The sequence below is a fragment of the Jatropha curcas genome, unplaced genomic scaffold (genome assembly GCF_041381405.1).
Source record: "Jatropha curcas cultivar XTBG-Jc1 unplaced genomic scaffold, XTBG_Jcur_1.0 HiC_scaffold_179_pilon, whole genome shotgun sequence".
Classification (NCBI taxonomy): domain Eukaryota; kingdom Viridiplantae; phylum Streptophyta; class Magnoliopsida; order Malpighiales; family Euphorbiaceae; genus Jatropha; species Jatropha curcas.
In genome coordinates, this window is record NW_028322398.1 from 1 (window position 1) to 23,150 (window position 23,150).

The following is a 23,150-nucleotide window of genomic DNA, read 5'->3' on the forward strand; positions in this document are numbered from 1 at the left end:
AACGTGAAAATGGAAAAGTGAAAATGAAAGGAACAGATAGACTCTAGAAAAAGTGATTTTGTGTGTAAAAGTTCTACATGGTACCTCACTTATAAGAAGGTTGCAGCTTCATACCCAAGCTATATATGGTGATGCCAATAAGTCCTAAACTTTTCATGCAACTAAGTCCACTTATCATCCATTCTACCCCAACCAGGTTTGGTTCAACCCAACTCAACTCAAGAGGATGTTACAGTTCTCCCCTCCTAAATAAAAACTTCGTCCCGAAGTTTACCTGTTGTAAACAAATGCGGATATTGTTGTCGCATGGTTTCTTCAGATTCCCAAGTTGCTTCTTCTGTCTTATGATTCCTCCAAAGAACTTCACCAATGCTATTTTCTTGTTCCGCAATTCTTTAGTTTCTTTGGCTAGGATCTGAACTGGTTCTTCTTCATAAGTGAGATCCGGCTGAATTTCAATCTCTCTGCTGATAACACATGTGAGGGATCTGATCTGTATCTGAAACACATTATGGATTCGATCTAAGGTTGGAGGTAATGCTAGGCGATAGGCTAATGGTCCTACGCGTTCAACAATCTCGTATGGACCAATGAACCTAGGACTTAGCTTACCCTTTTGTCCAAACCTTAAGATCTTTTCCATGGTGAAACTTTTAGAAATACCTTATCCCCAACCGAATACTCAATGTCCTTTCTTTTAAATCAGCATAGGACTTTGTCGATCACTTGCTTCTTTAGCCGTTTTCTGATGATTTCCTTTCTCTTCTGTATCTCTAACCAAATCTGGACCCAAAATCTTCTTCTCACTAAGTTCTGTCCAACATACAGGTGTCCTGCATCTTCTACCATACAATGCTTCATAGGTGCCATTTGATGCTCGATTGATAGCTGTTGTTGTAGGCAATCCATGAGAGAGACATATTTGTCCCAACTGCCTTCAAATTCAATAACACATGATCTCATCATGTCTTCAATTTTGAATCACTCTTTCTGACTGGCCATCTGTCTGCGGATGAAAGCAGTGCTGAAATGCAGTTTCGTCCTAATGCTTCTGAGTTTACCCCAAACTTCGATGTAAACCTTGGATCACGATCAGAGATAATGGATGAGGAACTCCATGTAGTCGAACTATTTCTTGAACATAAATTTCTGCTAACTTATCCAGAGATAGTCCTCCTGACTGGTAGAAAGTGAGCAGACTTGGTTAATCTGTCCACGATCACCCATACTGCATCATGCTTCCGCTGCGTGAGGTAATCCAGTAACAAAATCCATCGTGATCTGATCCCACTTCCATGTTGGCACTGTTATTGGATGAAGCAACCCAGATGGCAGTTGATGTTCTGCTTTTACTTGTTGACATGTTAAACATCTTGTTACAACATTTCCGATATCTTTCTTCATGCCCGGCCACCAATAGCCTTGCTTCAAATCTTGATACATCTTGGTACTACCTGGATGCATTGTATATGGACTGTTATGAGCTTCATGCAGAATCTCCTGTCTGATTCCCCTATCTGTGGTACAACAACTCTGTCTCAAAGAACAATACTCCACTGTTATCCAATCTGAATTTCCCACCATGATCTTCCTGTACTTGTTTACCCATACTGCTGTTTGTGCATCTTTCTTCTGTGCTTCTGCAACTTCTGAACCCATGATGGCTGTACTTGCATCTGTGCTAGAATAACTCCTGCTGTTGCAACTCCATGCTAATTCTCATGCTTTCAAAGCAACAATGATTTCCGGCTAAGGGCATCAGCTACCACATTAGCTTTGCCCGGATGGTAATTAATGACATAATCATAATTAGCCAGAATCTGCATCCACTTCCGTTGTCTTGAATTCAAGTCCTTCTGTGTGGTAAATACTTTAAACTCTGATGATCTGTGTAAATGTAACACTTCTCACCATACAGATAATGCCGCCATACTTTGAATGCTAGAACAATGGCTGCCAGTTCTAGATCATGGGTTGGATAATTCAACTCATGTGGCTTCAATTGTCTGGAGACATAAGCCACCACTTTCCCATCTTGCATGAGTACACATCCTAACCCAATAGAGCATCACTAAATCTCAAAGTCTTTACCTGACACTGGCTGAGTCAACACTGGTGCTTCAGTCAACTTGGTCTTCAAAGTGTCAAAACTCTGCTGACATCTATCATCCCATGAAATCTAGCCTCTTTCTTCAGCAGTCTTGTTAAGGTGATGCAATGATGGAGAATCCCTTTACAAACCTTCTGTAATAACCGGCTAAACCCAGAAAACTTCGAACTTCTGTGACATTTCTGGGTGGTCTCCAATCAATAATAGCTTCAATCTTCTTAGGATCCACCTGATACCCTCTGATGACACCACATGGCCTAAGAAAGAAACTTCTTCTAGCCAAAACTCACACTTACTAAGCTTAGCATACAGCTGTTTATCTCTCAATGTCTGAAGTACAATCCGCAAATGCTTATCATGTTCTGCCCTGTCTCTGGAATAGACCAAAATGTCATCTATAAACACCACCACAAACTGATCCAGGTATGAATGAAACACGCGGTTCATGAGATCCATGAAAACCGCCGGTGCATTTGTGAGACCGAATGGCATTACTAAAAATTCAAAGTGACCATATCGGGTCCTGAATGCAGTCTTAGCGATATCTTCTTCTTTTATACGCAACTGATGATATCCCGACCTGAGGTCAATCTTAGAAAACATACCTGCACCTTTTAACTGATCAAACAAATCATCGATTCGAGGCAATGGATACTTATTCTTGATTGTCAGCTTATTCAGCTGTCTGTAATCAATGCACAGTCTGAGTGATCCATCTTTCTTCTTAACAAATAACGGTGCTCCCCAAGGTGATACACTAGGTCTGATAAAGCCGTTATCCAATAACTCCTGCAGCTGAATCTTTAACTCTTTTAACTCTGCTGGTGCCATTCTGTAAGGTGCAATAGATACTGGTGCTGCTCCAGGATAGACATCTATGGCAAACTCCACTTCCCTCCTTGGTGGTACCCCTGGCTATGCCTTGGCTAAAAGGAGGCCTAGAACCAGCTGAACTACTAGCACCTCTGAATCTCTTGCTCTCCGGCTGATGTGTACTGGGTGCACCCTGAGTCTGGTCTCTTCTCTGCTGAGACCGCTGGCGTCTAGAACGCTGATTGGCCTGTATTCGCTCTATCTCCTGTGCTGCCTCTACCAAGGCTGAGAATTCTCTGAATCTGGAAGCTACCACTCCCATCTGAATCTCATCATTCAAGCCTTCTTGGAACTTCTTACACCTTTCGGCTTCTGTAGACACTATCTGCTTACCATACCTGCTGAGTCTAGTAAATTCTCTTTCATATTCGGCTACAGACATTCTGTTCTGTCGCAAGTATAAGAATTCTTTCCTTCTCGCATCTAGGTAAGCCTCGGTGATGAACTTCTTCTTGAATTCATCCAAGAAGAATTGCCAAATACGCTGATCTGCTGTTACTCTCTGTTGCACAGTGGTCCACCATGTATATGCCTCCTTAATCAGCAATGAAGTGGCACAAATCAACTTGTCTTCGGCTGTACACTGCAATTGTTCTAGGACTCTCGATGTCCCATCTAGCCAATACTCAGCTACTTCGGGACTGTCATCTTTGCTTGCTTTGAATTCCTTTGCACCATATTTTCGAGCTTCTCCAATGGGGGCTTTCTCTCTCTTTCTACTACGACGGGTGCTTGAGGCATCACCCCTGCAATCTGTCGAAAAGTATCTGCAAGTTGCTTTAACAGCACCTCTTGACCTGGTGCTCTTGAAGCCTCACCCTCCACTGTTCTAGCTTGACCTGGTGCTACTGGAGCCTCACCCTCCACTGCTCTGGAGGCGTGTGACTCACTCTCACCTTCCTGAGACATCCTCTCACCTTCCTGAGACATCCTCCTAAAAGAATAACAACTGCTTAGTTCATCAGGGTAGTCATGGCATGTACACTCTACTGACTTATGCATGCAAGCCCGAGGAAATTAAACCAAGGGCTCTGATACCAAAATTTGTAACACCCCTTCCCGGTCCACCCAATAACCCGAATGAACCGAGTCGAGATGATACAAACTGGTTGACTTAAATGTTCTGACATGCTGATATCATACTGACTATTGACTATTATAGTATACAAAAGCTGTTTACATTAATAGTGTACTGAATATTGATATACATAATACAAGTTTTTAAAGTGAAATGGGCCCAACTGTGTGCCCTGTACATGCCATGAATAGAATAAATAAAAGTTACACATCAAAATAGGGAGCTACCCTGAAGACTGAGTCTTCTACAGATGAACTGCTGCAGTTGTACGCTGACGCTTAAAAGACCAGTCTCAAAACCTGCGAGTTAAACAGGTAACTCGCTGAGCTATTAAAGCTCAGTGGATATCTCAACATAAAATAACAATAAGCACACATATAAGCAAAAAGCATTATGTAAGTACTATAATCACACATAACATGCGGCTTTCATTTTACCTTAATGATCTTTCTTACTGTTTATTTTACTGTATGATTCATGCAATAGCAAGTTAAAATATCTGTATGGCTCCATAAGGTTATAGTGAAACCGAAGTGATAAGATAAACTGTATGAAACTGTATGAATACTGTATGCTTGGCTGCTATGGCCTGTATAATCATATCCACTCAACGGCCTGTAGCTGGAGTTCCAAACTGTATGGGGCAGATCTGCTATTCTATGTCGCGACATAGCCTTATCTACATGGTTTCTACCCAACCTCAATGGAGCTTCATATTAGCATATCAACAATGTAACACAATAGCACATAAATGGTTTTACAACTTCATAGTTCATTATATTGATTTGAGTTCACATCATATAAATGCTTACATGTTGTTTTAATCCATGTTCTTATGTTGTATTTTTGTTTTACAATGATTGGATGCATGCATGATGAGCAAAGGAAGTTAATTGCATAGGAAATGAAGACAAAAAGAATGTCAAAGCATCAGTCGCGAGCGCGACATGCCAAGTCGCGAGCGCGAGTTACACTGAAGAGGTAAGTCGCGAGCGCGCTTTTGAAAGTCGCGAGCGCGAGAATGTCAAATGAGAGTCAGAGAGTTTCTGGCTCAAAGTCGCGACCGCGCAACCTTAGTCGCGAGCGCGAGACCAAGTCGCAAGCGCGGTCTTCAAACCTCGCGAGCGCGAGATGTACCATTTGAGAGTCAGAGAGCTTTCTGGCTCAAGTCGCGACCGCGCAACACAAGTCGCGAGTGCGAGATGAAGTCGCGAGCGCGCTTGTGGAGTTCGCGAGCGCGAAATGCGCAAACTGAGAGTCAAAGAGCTTCTGGCCAAGGTCGCAACCGCGCATGTGGAATTCGCGAGCGCGACCACGCTGCCCAGCCTGCGCGGCGCGCGCGACGTGATTCCAGACTGTACAGTCTGTAGTCTTTTGGCCATAACTCTCATATATACAACTCCAATTGAATGATTCAAAGCCCACGTAAGATAACACATAGAGGAACAAATAACTCTTCTATGACAATTCCTAGTTCCATCATTAAATGGGAGTCAAAATCAAGATGAAGTTGCTGGTAAAATTTCCAGCAAACTCTGGTTCAGCATAAACTCATTCCATCCCCTGTTTTCACATCATTTCAATCCTCTCACTCAACAATAAGCAACATATGATCTCATGAGCAACACTCCACACAATTTTTCATGCAAAGAACATGGGAAATAACAAGAGATATCAAACCTTTCTTGCCACAAAGCTGGGGCTCTGTTTTTAGTTTCTCTTCTCTGCTACCTTTGAACTTTCTTCTCCTATACACAAGAATTCTCATGATTCATCTCCAATATAGCTAAATTAAAGATTGAATAACCTTTAACTTCAAGGAATTACTTACTTGGAGTTGACTTAATGATTAACTACAGTGAAAAGGCAAAGGAAATGGGAGGGAAAAGTAAGAAAAGAATGAGAAACGTGAAAATGGGAAAGTGAAAATGAAAGGAACAGATAGACTCTAGAAAAAGTGATTTTGTGTGTAAAAGTTCTACATGGTACCTCACTTATAAGAAGGTTGCAGCTTCATACCCAAGCTATATATGGTGATGCCAATAAGTCCTAAACTTTTCATGCAACTAAGTCCACTTATCATCCATTCTACCCCAACCAGGTTTGGTTCAACCCAACTCAACTCAAGAGGATGTTACAAGCGCGCTTTTGGGCGGGTTTGCAAAGCCTGCCTGAGGGACAAATCCGTGAGGGTTGCAAAGCCTAAAGCGGACAATACTGACCAGGTCAGGGCTATGACAATTGGTATCAGAGCCGGCCCTGTGCCCTCTGGCCGGTGGTGGGGCAAACCTCAGCGAGGACGCTGAGTCCCCAAGGGGGGGTGTATGTGGCAAGGCCAGCACACCTTAGGCAAATCCCACATCGGTTAAGGACGGGGTAAACGATCTATACATAAGAGGGGTAGCTTCTAACTTGGTTAGCGCGCTTTTGGGCGGGTTGTAAAGCCTGCCTGAGGGACAAATCCGTGAGGGTTGCAAAGCCTAAAGCGGACAATACTGACCAGGTCAGGGCTATGACAATTGGTATCAGAGCCGGCCCTGTGCCCTCTGGCCGGTGGTGGGGCAACCTCAGCGAGGACGCTGAGTCCCCAAGGGGGGGTGTATGTGGCAAGGCCAGCACACCTTAGGCAAATCCCACATCGGTTAAGGACGGGGTAAACGATCTATACATAAGAGGGGTAGCTTCTAACTTGGTTAGCGCGCTTTTGGGCGAGTTGCAAAGCCTGCCTGAGGGACAAATCCGTGAGGGTTGCAAAGCCTAAAGCGAACAATACTGACCAGGTCAGGGCTATGACATTTGGATTCTTGAATTTTATTTAAATTTAATATTTTAAATATTGAATTTGGCTCATAACATGAAGTTTATCAATTTAAAATAAAAAAAATAATTAGAATTTATCGTATCTATATACACACACACACATATGCTCACATGAATATGAGAAAAACACAGGAACTGATAAAAAATAAATTAGGAATAATTTATATTTAGAAGCAATTCCATTTTACTTTTTCAATATTAAATGTATTTATAATGTCATAAATAAACTTTCTCAACTTATAAAAAATAGCAGTTGTATTCATATTAAATGTGTACAATTCATTTTATTTTGTTCTTTCCATGTATCAATGTTGAGAACATATATAGAAAGAAATTCATTTTATATTTTATATTTGCTTGATGTCAATTAATTTCATAAGTCTTTAAATTTTAGTAAAATTATACTACCGAAATTTCTTTAATTTTGATTATACATGCTAAAATAAATCTTTTTACAGTATTACATAATTATTTTTCATTTAATAGTGACAAATTTCTAAATGCACTTTTTCCTTTTATTTTACTTAAAAATGAAAAAAAAAACTTCAATTTCAATTTATACAAAATAAAATATATTTAATATCTAAATTTATTATAAAAAACATGCTAGTATGAAAATATATGAACATGCAAAGGCAAGTGCTAATTAATAAATCAGTTTTAAAAATAGATTTCACCTTGGGCAAGAAATTGGAGTTGGTGATGATACAGTAAGCAGGCAACACCATATAGCACAGCTCAGGAATTGAACGCAAACCCCACAAAAAGGACCCACAAATAGGCCGAACACTGCCTTAGTTGAAGTTTCCCAAAAATGGTGGCAAATATAGGATTTCTTTTGCTTACTAATATTTCAAGTAAACCTGTGGCCCACCTCTTTTGTTGGGTCATTGAGGTTGGCCCACCTGATGGTGCACACCCAAGAAAGGCGGGTGGGTCGGGTTTGCAATATACGGATCTCCAACCTCTTTCATGGATCTTTAGACCCGTTAGGACATCTTCTGTTGTGGATCCATATTGCCAACCAACCTAAGATAATCCCAAATTCATCAAATACCATGCGTTAAATGCTATGCATAAATTCACCCATTTATTTTATGTATAAAAAAAGTTTATCGCATTCTAATTTTTACTTTAATTTATAAAATTATATTTATTAATATTTTGAAGTAATAAATTATTGTTAGGGGCCCGACAATAAAATTACGAGAATAATAACACAGCGGAAAAATAGAAATATGACACACAGATATTTACGTGGTTTACCCTTTAACTGTTTAGGGCTACGTCCACGGGACAAAAACCGAATATTTCTTCCACTATATAAAAAGTAGGCTTACAAGGAGAGTAATACAAAATAGTGGCGCTTAAAAGTGTTTCCCAAAAACACCCTAAAACTGGAACAACTCTCTCAATTTCTCTTCTTTTTCTTTCACTCTTGTTGTGTAAAGAAGCGTTGCGCCATCTCCTATTTATAGGAGAGATGGACGCGTGATTAGGAGAGATAGACACGTTAATCACGCTTACACCGAAAAACGGATCACCTATCAAGAAGAAAATTTTCTTTCTCATCTTTTATTTTCAACAAAGTGTGGGTCCCACTGAGTGGACACCGCACAACAATTATTCTATCGAATACTTGAATTTTTAATATTATATCGATTAATAGTTATTGAATAATTGAAAAATATGAAAATTATTGTTTCATAGATTATATTAACTGCACAACAATTGAATATTTTACATATAAATATTAAAACTACTCAAAAATTATTATTACTAGTATGTGAGGGATAACACGTTACTGAAGTTTGTGACTTCAGGAGCATAAGTTTCTAACCTGTTTACCCCACGCAGTTCCATACTCGTAGCCACAAGCAGCGACGTGATAAGCTGCCTCCATTGAATCAGAAAGATCGTTTGGTCTATTTGTCTTCTCTTCCAATGCATTAGCAGCTGATGTGATAAACTCCTTTGAGTTCCCAAATATATTTAGCAATTCTTTATCATCCAAATTACCTGCTCACCCAGTCATTATTTTCATTAATTTTGTCATTAGGGATAATTCAATTAATTAACAAAATAAAATAAAAAATTGAAGAGAAGCCCTTAAGATAATCTACAGTTAATTACCAGTGACTGGAGTGAGAAATTTAGCAAAATCTCCAATATCATTAGGACATAAACCATAGATTACTTTTCTCCTGTGGAAACATCCTGTCCCACCGTAGAAAGGTCCTTGAAGTCCTACTACTCCACGTCCTATATACTAAAACAAATACCAAAATATTAATTTTTTAAAAATTCTAAAAAAATATTCTCCAACAAAATCAAACTTTTGTTAATAAAAAAAAAAAAGAAAGCACATACCTTTACGCAAAATTATATTCAAGTTTCAATTTTTAACTCTCTCTTTTCCTTTAAAAATTCGGTTCCTATTGCTAACAAATTGTAAAAAACCGATTCCAGCTCACCTTATACAGAACTACCAATTGATTTCCAAATGGGTCATCCTTAAGTCCATCATAAAAAATTTGTGGAGTTTGGACAAATGCAGTATCCCCTTCGTTCTTAGAACCTAAAAAGAAGCACATTGCGTGACGGACGATCTGTGGATTATTGGCAAACATGTCGCAATCCATATTTAACATAAATGGTGCATTTGTTATCAATCCAGAGACTCTGGTCTGTTTATCATCATTAAAAAAGTAAAATTAACTTTAATCACTACAATATCTAATTAATTTTCAATGATTGATTTAATTGGGATGAAGAAAATACATACCAGTACATTCATGGCACCTGCTTTGTAGTGGTGTGGATGATTTGGCCTCTTCTCTCTCGATATATAAATCAAATGAGGCAACCCATTTGAAAGACCTTCCTTATTTTCCCACATAATCTACAGAAACAACCATAAAAGGGTAGAAAATAATAAACAAATTGAATTAAAAATTAATTTAAAATTTTCTAAAATAGGGTGGCCTTATTGCCAGAGTTGTTATTTTATAGATTCTAATATATTTTAGCATTTAGAATAATTAAGGAGTTCAAACCCTCAATTAAATTAATTAAAATTTGAAATAATTAAAAAAATAAAATAGGTATACTGACCTTAATTATAGTAGGATGGTTTTTACATTCTATTTTGGAGAAAAATGCAAAATCACCGGTTAGATCACAAGGAGAGGATTTTTTGGCTGCATCTTGGATTTTGCGGCTAAGCTCCTCGTACTCATCCTATTAATAAAATGACAAAGCCAAAAAAAAAAAAAAAAAGATAATGTTATTTAATTATCAAAAAGTTTAATTTACATATTAATCTATCCAAGTCATGCACTAAGTATGGTATGTTATATATCAATTTAGCAAAAAAGTTAAATAGACAAGTTGTCACATTCATATAATGTAATTTCTCTTTAGCTTAGAAAATTCAAGAAAAACCTCACCCGACAAGATTGGATAGGACAACTTAGCAGAAAATTGTTGTTACCTTCATTTTTTTCCATTCTTGTTGGAATTCCAATGAGCTAGCATCACTAGACAACATAGGCTTATGATCAGTGGATGAAAAGTATCTAAAGGGAGCTCTAACTTGAATATTGTACTTCTTGCAAAAGGGAACCCAAAGCTTAGCAAACTTGGAAGTTTCAAGCAGAGAGTAAAAGGTGAGAGGAGAACATCCATCATCTGATAGATAGCAAGCAAGCTTATTTGCTGGATAATCAACTGCTAATAATGATATTACTGTGTTCATTGTTATTATAGGCGGTTCTAGCACTGGGTCTGCCGTTGTCACAAACATATCCACTGCTGGAAGAAACTTTTCCACTCTGTAAAAGAATTTATAAATAACAATAAAGAAAAACTTATAGTATATCAGAAAAAAAAATTCATATATATAATAAATTTTCATGTACAAATAAAGGTCTAGCTTGGTGACATAATAATAAACCAATCTTCAAGTTTACAGAAGCGTTTTCATTAGACCAAACTAAAATGAGTGTGGAACTCTGCAATTGGAAATTTCTCAATGTGAAAAAAAACATAAACAAATAGTATAGATTTAGAGAAATGAATTAAAAGAGAGCCAAAAAAGAAAAGATATTCATTACCTTTGAGGGAGGCGTTCTGGGTATGTTTTGTAATCCACAGGGTTCCATTTTGTGCTGACAGTAAGAACCCAGACAAAAGTAAACCATGACTCGCATAAAAGAGCAAGAAGCCAAGAAAAACCATGATTCTTGAGAGTTAAAAGACGATAAACAATGAGAGAAGTTAGAAGAAAGAGGATGCAAATGTCCAAAACTCTATGAATATGGTTTTTACGAGAATATTTTTCATATAGAGGAGGAGAAACTGTATCCGCCATTGATGATTGAAGATGATGAGTAGCTATACGGCAAGCTTGGGCACTTTGTAGTCATAGAGGTGTATATATATGGTTTTATACTTCGAATTCTCGCCGTTTGTTGCAAGTGTGACGTAACAATTATTTTGCGTTTTGGGACTCCAATAATTTAATAAATAAATTCATTATTTAAAAATTATTTGGTACACAAATGATATTAGTGGGTTTTTTTTTTCTTTCTAATTTTTAGTAATATTCACTGTATACATTTAGGGAAAATGTCAAAATCACAACTGTTCTTATTGTTGTTATTATTATTTTGGTTTATATCTCCATGCTTCAGTTTGGATAATATTCAAATAAAACTTTCTTAATATCCGTAAATGAATTGAAAGTTAAAAGATAAAAAAATTTTCAAAAGTTCAAGAGCCAAATTAAAAAAATTTACTATTTAGTGGGTAAATTTGAAATTTTTCATTATTTTATATAGAGGGTAAAGTTAGAAAAAAGATTTGGCCTAATGGACCCACACTTGACCCCTTCATGTTATGGTTGTATTCGGCAAGTATTTTAAGTAGCTTTTAAGGTTTAAATGTAACTTAAAATATTATTCAGTAATATATCATTTGAAATAGTTTTTAGAGGTTATGATAACATTTTGTGAAAAGTTAACTCATGTAACGTTTAACTTTTAGTAATTCATGAAAAGCTATCCAAATAGTTAACAACTAAACACTACTTAAACAGCTAAACAACTAACAAAACAATTACTTTACCGGTCATACTCTAAACTCTTGATATTAAGGACTATATTTTTTGAACTTCTAATCTTACAAGTAATATTCAGCTAAAGATGTAATCTATTTATATTAAACCAACCGTACCAAGAGTAATTTTTTTCAATTTGATAAAATTATCCTTTACACTTTACTGGTCTTCTTCTATCCTGCTCATCTGGAAAAATATCTTGAAAGACAAAATATGAGGACCAAAACGAATAGCAAGTATTCACTTCAGCATTCCCTGACTTGAGCAAAATACTAGCAAGTATTCTTCGATCCAATTATTGTAAATAAATTGGAAAATTCAAACTAGAAAATTCAAACTAGAAAGATATTTTATTGATGCAATTGGAAAAAAAAAAAACTAAAGAAAATTTCTTGAGCAACAGAATACGTTTCAGTTATATTATTGATTGATTCAAGTAAGTCTTCGAAATATTACAAGTTGACCACTAATGCGAATAGTTGTATATGAAGACTTATTACTTAACTACAGTGTTAAAAACTATAAGAAAAGACAGCTCTTTGAGGAACAAATCAAAATCATCAATTTTATATTCATCCACAAATATAAATCACCATTGCCGTAGTTATTTTCTATAGAAAATTTTCTTTTTTAACATTACCTTTTTACCCATTTCTATTATTGAAATCCAAATTTTATTGTTATTAATGGAACTCCTAATATTTTTAGGAACTTAATCGTAATTTATCTAAAAACTATATATTTCTGAGGGACTATTAATTGTATTTTATCTAAGATTGAGAGAAATTGCTCCTAATTCTACACCAACTAAATAGTAAAAACCACCGGTCCACATCAAAGCATAGCCTAATGGTAAGTGCGTACGATATGACAATAGATTCAAGTTCGAAACTCTCCTTCTCAATACTACAAAAAAAGACACCTTAATTCTCTAATCTATCACTTACCCATACTATATAAAAATAGGAATGAGTGATAATAATGAGATTACCAGTAATAAAATATTCTTAGTCATTAGATAACCATTAGATAGTTAATAATAGTTTGAGTTTATTAAACAACTAGAGTTTTTAATAATTGATAAATTATAATTTTTAATATTCTTTTACAAGGTAATATCATTATTTTAATATATTATTCTAATTGAACTTTCAAGTGTTTATTATTATTTTAATTGAACTTTCAAGTGTTTATTGTTTTAATATATTATTCTAATTCAACTTTCAAGTGTTCATTATTTACAATATTAATTGGTTTAAAAAAAATTATTATTTTAATTTTAAAATAAACTTCCTAATGCCAAAAAAATAAATAAAAAAATCTATAAAAAATATTAAATTTTTTAATTTTTTAATTTTTTAATTTTTTTCTTATTTATATCTATTTTCCTATATCTAAGTTTTTCTTGAACTCAAATCAATATTCAATAACACAACATCATATTATTTAATTTTTTAAAGAATTCTATGATAATTAAAGTTTAACCTTATCATTTTCAAAAAAATTAAAGTCTAATCTTATAATTAGTAATATTTTTTTATTTTATTGTTTATAAATATTTTATTAAATATACTTGACTTTTAATATTGTCCTATCATATTAAAATTAGTTTAAGAAAAATATTATTCACTTATAATACAAATATTATTAATCATATCTTAACATTATATAAATATCTAGAAAATATAAGAGAAAAATTATAATCATATTTAATACTATATAAGAATAAATTAATGAGTATAAACAATGAGTAATACCGAATACTAACAACGTACAATGGACGTCACAAAAAATACTAGTATCTCAAAATACTCCTATAAAATTTTAGAGCTACCTATTATTAACAATTGATGTTGATTAAATTATTAACAAAATACTCTTATATATATAAACACATTATACAATATTTATATCTATACTATATATAAAAGTGGAAATGATGAGATTACTTATAATAACCTTAGTGAAATTTTAAAAATCCTAAAATATCTTTTGGGATAGTTGATAATATTTTAAGTTTATTAAATAACATGAGTTTTTAATAATTGACAAATTATGATATTAAATTATTAATCAATTGACTTTTTTAATAATTTTTTATTAATTGATTTAAAAAGTTTACATTAAATTAAGTCTGGGTTACATTCGATTATTTCTCAACTTCATAATGAATTAATTACTAAATCAATCAATAATTATATTTATCTTTAATGGTATCTAAGAGTATTTATTTAAACTTTAATTTCTATAATACATGTAATTATTTATTTTATAGCAATATCGGAGTATGTTCCTAACTTTTTCTTTTAACATTTGTTTAAACTAAATTATTATATAAATAATGAAAGTATTTCAAATGAATAAGGAAAAACCATGAAAAAATAATTTAAGAATTTTTAATGCCAACATAAAATTATTTTCTCAAAGATGTAATGTTGTTGGATATTTAAAATAACACATGATATTTTCGTTTAAAAGAAAAGTTGTATGAACATATTATTTTTTATTAAATATATATGATAATGAGACGTTTGAAAATTTGTATATTTTATTTTATATTTTATTTTTTAAATATTTGATTATATTTTTATTATAATTTAAAATATTTTATTTAGAAGAGAGAGAAAAAAAAAAGAAAAAGTCTTTCAAAATTTTTAAATTTTTACTTTTAAAATTTATTTATAAATAAAATGAAAATATGTATGTGTAGGATGACGAATAGTTGTGTAGCGTGCAATGTTATTTCTACCTGTCAAACCTCCTAATGAATAAAAAAATTATTTTTTTAAATAAATACTTGTAGACAATTAAGCATTTCAAAAGTTTAAGTTTTATTTTTACTAAATTTATTTTTTTAATGAATATATATGATAATGAGACATTTGAAAATTTTTATATTTATTTATTAAATATTTAATTATTTTAGGATATAGATAAAAAAGAAAGAAAATATATTCTTTTTGTTAATATTCTTTTTTCTTTATGTTTCTATGATTTGATTGGATATTTTTTTTTTAAAAAATAAATTTTCTAAATAGAATATATATAATATTTTATTTAGAAGAGAGATAAAAAAAAGAAGAAAAAAGTGTATTATTTTTACTCATATTTTTTTCTTTATGTTCGTAAGATTTGATTGGATATATTTTTTAAAAAGTAAATTTTCAGATAGAATTTACTTAATTAAACCCGAAATAGTAAACAGTTGAAATTTTTTATTTAAAAAGAATATATAATATTGTATTGATATATTTATATATCTATATATATATTAAAACGTTTTTTTTTTCATTAGGTGAGTTTTGAAAGAATTTTATTCTTAATAATAATTTTTTATTTTCTTTTTCGTTACTGAATAATTTTTAACTACTATCATTTTAATTTAATAAGAAATTAACATCTCTTTTACAATAAATAGATGGTCTATTGATGATTAAACATTTTTAGTTTTCTTTATAGTTTTTTTCTTATATTATAAATCTGTTTCACTTAAAATAAACTAGTGTTTAGGAAACTGAAAAAAAAAAAACGAGAACTATATATTTCTGTTTAGGTCATTTTTGGGGTTTTAAAAATTTGTGTGTATGTGCATATATTCCTTTCTTTGATACACTGGATGAGTAATAATACCACTGTACTCAAAGTGATTTTCATTATCAATTTATATCATCTTCTTATTTCTTTTAGTAAAAAATAATTTATTATTATTTTTCATTATAGTTATATATAGATATTAATTTGGGGTTGAGGGTATGAAATTGGAGATTGAGTGATGGCTTAATTTTCTTTTCAGGCACCTATTAGGATTTTAAATATCTACATTTATAAATTAGGAACTAAAAGATAGGTCTCGGGAAAAATAGAATTAAATACATAAGAAGTAATATTACAAATAATTTGTATAGCAAAATATAATATAAATTAGTCACTTGTATTTTTTTTACTATAAATAAAACTTATGCTTTAACATTATATAGATTTAAAAAATGAGTATATAACGCGCATTGTCAACGTGCAACATACAATGCATGTCACGCCCCGACTCTAATCACCAGAGGAATTGTCTGCTTTGGTGTAGTCCACGGACGCCCTACACCTCAGTGTAGTCCCCGCATGCCCGACCCGCACGGTTTTGTCCCGCAGGTGAAATGGAAAATTTCCCAGGAGGTCAACCATCCTAGGATTTCCGTTAAGCGAGCATGCTTAACCCTGGAGTTCTTCCAACTCTCCAGCCATTACACCAAAAGGCCCCTCTAATGATTAGTTTCCCCCTTTTCGATATATGATTCGATTCATTCCTGTATCCCGCATTCCACTACCCTAGCTAGCCTGCCATCCTAGAAGCTAACCAGGAGCTTCGCTCTACCCGCCCTCTTAGGATTGCTTTGCTGAGTCGGGATGTCACAATGCACATCATACAAAGACTAATAATATATAAAAGCATTTATATCTTTAAAAGTCATTTTATATTTAACTGCAACAAAACATTTACCTAACAACCTTCATTTTGAACCGCAATTAATTATTAGCTACCAACTACCAATAATTACTTTCAGCATTGGATTGGCATGTACAGTTAAAACTGAAGGCAGAATCTATATAATCATATAAATTTTTAAGAGAAATTTTTAGGACTTATAATATTTTATAGTTTAATAATTTGTGTTAAAAACATAATTAATTAGATTAAAATGTAAGATAATTCAAAATATTGAAGACTAAAGTGTGATAAAATAACATTTTAGTTTTAACTATTACGAAGATTAAAGGATTGAGTTATTAAAAATCTCAAATATTAAAATTGTAAATTTTAAGAAATTATAAAAAATATATATTAATTTAATGAGAATAATTGAGTTGATAAGGGAGAAAATTCTTCACTCGCTACTGCGACGCCTAGAAGCCAAACCAAACTTGTGGACATGTGAAAAGATACTCTAAGAGTCAAGAACGAAGTGTCGCCATTGGCTGATTCAGATGTCAGCACGGATTGAAGACAACCAGTAAAAGATCAGATTCCTCAATCATCTTTGTCTTTGGTTTTTTCCATCTCTACTTTGTGATGTCAAATTTCGTACTTTTCAATACCAAAATCGTCTGAACTCTAACCATGATTACGATGTCCCAATTCAAAGTTGGCAGCTGAGAGAAGACCATGTTATGTTGTGATAAACCAAGTAATTAGTGATGAAATAAGTAATTCTTTTGCCCAACATGTGAAGAATCTAGGTGATTAAAAATCAATTTCGTTTCTCTCTCGTTCTATTAGTGTAAACTTTAGTGTCTTTTTCTTCCTTTTCTTTTGTTTCATTTTCTAATTTCTTTATTTTTTTATAATTCTTTAATTAATTTATGGGTTCTGATTATTCTATCCAATTCTCAAAGCGAGTTGTTTTAGTTTCTAAAGTTCACTGACTTAGCAGATTGTTGGATTTTTTTTTTTTTTTTTATATGCTCCGTTTTGTTTGATAGATTTTGTGTATGGGTAAGCAAATCTTGGTTTCTAATTTAAAATTGAACTAAACTGACCCACTCCGGTGTGTTTTGAATACTTATTTTAGAAATTTAATTGTTGATCGATTTGAATATATAAAACCATTTGGTTTTCAGATTTTGATTCGGTTATCAAATATAATTAACAAAATTTATTTTTTTAAGCCCAAATAGCTAATCTAGTTTGAAATAACTGAATCAAATTGATTTAATTCGGTATAATTAAATATTATTTTAAACTAAATATAATTAAAAATGTTTATATATAATTTTTTAAGAAATATTATTTTAAATATTTTTTAAAATATTAATTAAACAATTAATGGTAGTGGTTACCCGAGTCTTTAAATCCGAACTCAATATGGGTAGTAAAAATATTACCTAAATCTGATCTAAACTCGTTTATTCACTATCTAAATCTGCTAGAATAGATCAAATCGAATATCCACCGGGTCAGATAAAATTGACATCCCTAGTCTTTGAGTCAATTGCTAAAGACACTTAAAGAACCTAGAGGTAGGGGTGGCCATTTCACGGTTTTTGAAACCGGAACTGTCGGTTTCAAACCGTGAGGAACCGGAATCAGAACCGAAAATCTGTGGTTCGGTTCCGTTTCCAACTTTTGAGAAACTGTGAATCGGCAGTTTCAAGAACCTATCGGAACCGGCAATTTCATCTAGTTCCAATAAATGTTTTTATTTTTTCAAATATTTTTGTGAAATCCTCAAATTAACCCTCCTAACAACTATATAACGGCTAGTTTTAAAGGTATTTGTGCAAAGTTGATTTTTTAAGTTTACTATAAATACCCTTTTCATTTAAAAAAAATAAGTTACGTTCAAGCATTTTTCTAAAAAAAATAAATTAAGTTCAAGCCATTTTTCTAAAAGAAAAGAAAAGTTCAAGTCCTTTTTTTAAAACAAATAAATTAAGTTAAGCCCTTATTAATTTTTCTTAAAGTTTTTTCTAAAAATTATTTCATAAATATTTAAATTTTAAATTTTTAACAAAAAAAATGTTCCCTAATTTTTAATTTTATAAGTACACGATTTGTCGAAAAATCAATCGAAGAACTAATTGGGATCATTAATTTTGGAACCGTTGAGGAATCGAAATCAAAACCATAACCGTTCGGTTTCAAACCAAAATAGAAATTTTCAATTTTCGGTTCGTTTCTTAAACCGAACCAACGGTTCCAAATCCGTGGCCACTCCTACTTAGAGGGCCAATAAAATATCATGTTATTGGAGTTTGAGAGACAGAGAGAGGGGGGAGATGGTGATTGAGAGAAATGGAGGGTAACATCGTCTTTTATTTTGTTTCTTGTCTTACTATTGCACCCTAATTTGACAATGTAAGAGCAATAGTGCCTCACACCAAATTTGAACCAAAATCAAAAAATTTATCTTAGGAAAGTGTTTTTCCCTAACGAGTATATCTATAAAAAAAAAAATTCTGTTAGCTCCTTAATACCGACTATAACTAGTTATTTCGGTTTTTAATAGCAGCTTTAACCATAATCTCAATTTTATTTATCGATTTAAGCTTTGAAACATTTACGATTCCATGTGGCAAAAATCAAATAATAAAAAATAAGTGTCAAGTTCAATCTAATCAAGTTGGACCAATAAATAAATAAGAGTAAACTAAGCAAAGACTTTAACAAAAGGACGTTTAGTCCAACTAATTTAGTTGATATTTATTTTTTATTCAGCAGCTACACAGTAGATATTTGATAAGCTTTTTAATCGACAATCAATAGCTGATAGAAGTCTCAATCACTGTTGATTCCATTAGCTATATTATGGAATTTTTTTGTATAAGCATTTGTTTATATTATTTTAAACTACGTTAACCTCATCAAAATAGTTGTAAATAATAATTTTTTAAAATTAATATTTTTTATGATATTTTTTATAGTTATTCAAAAATAAAATTTTTAAATATTATTTTAAAATTTTAATTAATATTTTTATTTATATAATATATTAAAATAAAAATAATATATTCACTTTAAATTTTAAAAATTATACATATATTCATTATATCATAATATATAAAAATAATTAAATGCCTTTAATAATTATTTTATATTTTAAAAGTAACTGCTACCAAAATTTTACCAAACATGGATAATGATTAACTAACTGCTATCAGTCATTCGCTATCAGCTATCAACAACTGTTATCAACTATCAACTATCACCTGATATGAATCGTTAAATCAAATGAAGCCTAAAAGACCCTCATAAATTATGAGGCTAAATTATTAAAATAATCTCAAACTTTGTGGATAGTTTTAATTGTATCCTAAATCTAATTTTCCTCTCTTACTATCCAGAACTTCAATTTTAGTCACGATAACGCTTTAATTCCAGATTGTACCCGATTTAATGAATAAAATATTATTTCGTTGGACTTCTCTATTATGGTTAACAAAAAACTCAATGTTTAAAACATCCTAACTAATATTAGTTAAAAATTTAAATCATAAAAAGTAAAGTAAAACAATAAATTTTTGTTAGAGTTTATTGAAAGTATATTTAAGTTAAATAATTCAGCTGCAAAAAGGCACTTCTTAACTGATCAAAGGCTAGAGTTCACAGGCACTTCAACGATTAATCCAATCAAGAGCAGTAGATCCATTGTCACACTCACCTTCATCCTTTGGTTTATTAAGATCCGAATCTCTTTTCTCTCTTCATACAATCATGCTTAATGAAATTAGATAGTCAAATTGAAGAATGAAATTAAACGATAAATTATGTATTAAAATATATAAACTTAGAACCCTTGAAGGGTGAGATGAGATAGTAGAGATCCATTCTCCCTTAATCAAAGGTTTGAGTATAAATTCAAAGTAAAGAGCTTCCTTTATAGGTCTATCTCCGAATTAATCGAGTCAGTGGAATTCAAATGCTGGATAATTAAAATAAAAAATATATATATAAACCTAAAAAAAAACTAAATTATCAATATCTTCAATCAACTTAAGCATTTACAACAAAACATATAAGATAATTTAATTTAGAAATTTAACTTTTGATGTGGTTGATGAGGATCGAGTCACTATCATTAGATCTAAACTTGGCCAACTTTGATTCTGTGTACAGGCCCCCTTTTGTTTTAAGCAATTCTCCCTTTAAAGACAGAAATTCCAATACAATGAAAAGTCTTTGCATTTTCATTCTAAGGTTGTTTTCGATCCTTTCATAGCTAGTGGACATGAGCATTTAGTAGCATCATCAATCCACTATTAATATTCAACCAGACCAATTATTATGAATACTATATATTACTCCTTCCGTGCATAAATATACCAAGTCGTCTTGCAGTTTTTTTTATGTACATCAATTTACCTTGTTTTGAGAATATTAGGGAGTAATTTTTTTTTCAATTTTACCCCTATATATATTAAATATAATTAACTATTAATGACGTGAGATAAAAGATAATTTAGTCAAATTAATAAATTTTTATTATAATATACTATCTTTGTTCTATAATACTTGTCAAATTTGAAAAAATAGTTTGTTCCAAAATACTTGTCACATTTATGTTTTCAAGGAGTAATAAACGCTATTTTTTCCATGTTTATCCTTTGTATATGATCATTTTCTTAGAAAATTAGTATTAAATTACGGATAATATAGTTAATTTACTCAATAATTTATTGTAATTTAAATAAATTTAATGATTTTCTTAAGGAACGTGAAATTCCAAATGTGAAAAATATTATAAGATAGATGTAGTAAGAAAAATTAATTGCTCTCTTAATCACCATGCAAAAATCTTAAATAATTTTTATTTGTAGATGTAGGGAGTATTAATTTCTAATTTTAGTACTATCTCTGTTCCATAATACTTGTTACATTTGAGAAAATAATTTATTTTAAAATACTTATCATATTTGTGGTTTTAAGAAGTAACAAACATTTTTTTTCATGTTTACCCCTTATATATGATAAATAATTATTACTTCAATTTAATTATTTTCTTAGAGAATTAGTATTAAATTAAGGGTAATATAATCAATTTACTCATAATTTATTATAATTTAAACAAATTAAATGATTTTCTAAAGAAACATGAAATTCCAAATGTGACAAAATATGGAGCAGAAAGGAGGTAATAGTAAGTTTCAATAATCTTAAATATTGTCAATAAACCCAATATTTATTTTAGTTTATTTTCACTATCTATTAGGTATTTTGCGTATCTTACATTATAGAAAATCAAAAGCATAGGGCTTGTTTCTAATCTGATTCTGTATTGACTGATTTAGCCTCTCTTTCCATCCTTTGCCCTCAAAAAAAATTTGAGATAAATGTTTTAAAAATGAGTATTATTTATTTATTGGTTAACATAAGAAATACAGAACACGCTGCTTCACAAAGTTATAGCAATTTTGTAAAGATGCACCAACACATCATAATAACTACAATTAATTTTGATCATACTTAATTAAAATGTTAAGGAAAATACATATAACAGTCAACCACTTAAATTCTCATTATACACTAATAGATACACAACAAGGATAACATTGGAGTAGTAGTACATTAACTATCCACTAATTTTTATATTTTAATATATGTAATTAGATTAACTTTAATATGTATTACTAAATTTTTACCATTTACTTCTATTAAATTATAAGGTTTAATAGATAAAAGAAGGATATTAAATTTTAAAGTTTAGATGGGCCTTTCAAGAAAAAAAAAAAAAAAAGAAAAGAAAAGAAAAGAAAGGAAAGTGATGACATAAGGGATGACGTCCCATAGATGTTTGAACTGATTAGGATTCTGTTATAAGCCTTATGCATAAACTTGACCATACGTGTTCAAGATTTTCTCTGTGTCCTCTCAAATTTTGGGGATTTATAATAATTTTATATTTTTATATTTTAATAATTATTATTTATTAATAAAATAATAAAATATAAATACATGATAATGATTGAACTTATAAAGTTATTTATATAATTATTATTAAAAAATAAAAATACAAAATAACAATTAAAGCTCTACAAAATTTACGATCACAGAAAAAATCGATTAAAATTTAGGGTCAAATTTACACAGCAGGGTTTTTGTCATACACACGCAATAGTTTTCTTAATTTGGCAAGGGACATTCTGCAAGCCGCTAATTTGGAGGTATCCATGGAAATGAATGACAAAAGAATAAAAGATTAAGCAAGAACAGATTTCTGTATTTTAGTATAGAAAATGACAATTGTTTCCTCCCAGTGGATGAAGTCGTTTGTCTCTAATATAAAATGAGGATGGCAAGGTCATATCAGTCTAGAAGCCTGTAATTCAAGACACACTTGAATACGTTGCTGCTGCAAAGTGATGGGTAGGACTGCAGCGGTGTGTGTAGATGGATATGGAACTTGGAAAGTACAATATTCATTTATTTAAAAGTTTTGAAATTTGAGTTAATCTTATAACACCTAATAAAAATACAATTTTAACTATTTTGTAAATATAGTAAACATATCTTTAAAATTAATTTTAAAAAAAATCTGTAATTAATATATATATATATATATATATATATATATATATATATATATATATATATATAATGAGATAGGGAGGGAAATATTAAAATTATCAAAAATGCTCTCGCTAAATTTAGAGACGGATAAAAA

General features: G+C 31.5%; 1 pseudogene; it reads right to left on the reverse strand.

The window, feature by feature from the left end:
- Nucleotides 1-4,111: 4,111 nt before the first annotated feature.
- Nucleotides 4,112-11,303, reverse strand: LOC149491997 (cellulose synthase-like protein B3; annotated as a pseudogene).
- Between the last annotated feature and the right edge of the window lie 11,847 nt (nucleotides 11,304-23,150).